The following is a 728-nucleotide window of genomic DNA, read 5'->3' on the forward strand; positions in this document are numbered from 1 at the left end:
AACTGAAGTATTAAGGATCCGTAAAATATACATTGTAACATGACAAACAGATGATGAAGCAAATGTTGATTAGCATTCGTTTTTATTACATTTATTTCAGATTGATGTTCTGTTGATAGCTTGTTTCTAAAGTCAAAAACAAAAGTCTTAGCTGCTTCAATAAAGTTTGTCCAAAAAATTATAAATATATAGCTATATATATATATATGTATGTATATCCATCCATCTTCTTGACCGCTTCGTCCCTTCGGGGTCGCGGGGGTGCCGGAGCCAATCCCGGCTACTGATGGGCGAAGGCGGGGTTCACCCTGGACAGGTCGCCAGTCTGTCGCAGGGCATGTATGTATATTATATTTGAAAATTATTTTTACACACTTTTCATGAACGCATCATCTGAGGCAAACATTAAATCGTCACGCCTACTTTTTTCTCAAACCAATGGTGAGTGCTCAGCTGATGGGCTCCATGAAACAACCGTGAACTCACCCTAATCTCCTCACAATAAACATCAAAGGAAGACCTTAGACTGATATTATAATGAACGATTCTTACTCGTGAGCATATAAGCATTTCCTGGATTGGATTATTTACTCCCAATTTATCAAAAACAGATGTGAGTCTGTCTTTTCTAAAAAGAAAAAAAAGAAAAGAAAAAAATGTAAATTTAATGTCCACACACTTCCATTTTTGTACTTTTTTATCAATACATGGTGTCTCTTACAAGTTCT

The sequence above is a fragment of the Oryzias melastigma genome, unplaced genomic scaffold (genome assembly GCF_002922805.2).
Source record: "Oryzias melastigma strain HK-1 unplaced genomic scaffold, ASM292280v2 sc01668, whole genome shotgun sequence".
NCBI lineage: Eukaryota > Metazoa > Chordata > Actinopteri > Beloniformes > Adrianichthyidae > Oryzias > Oryzias melastigma.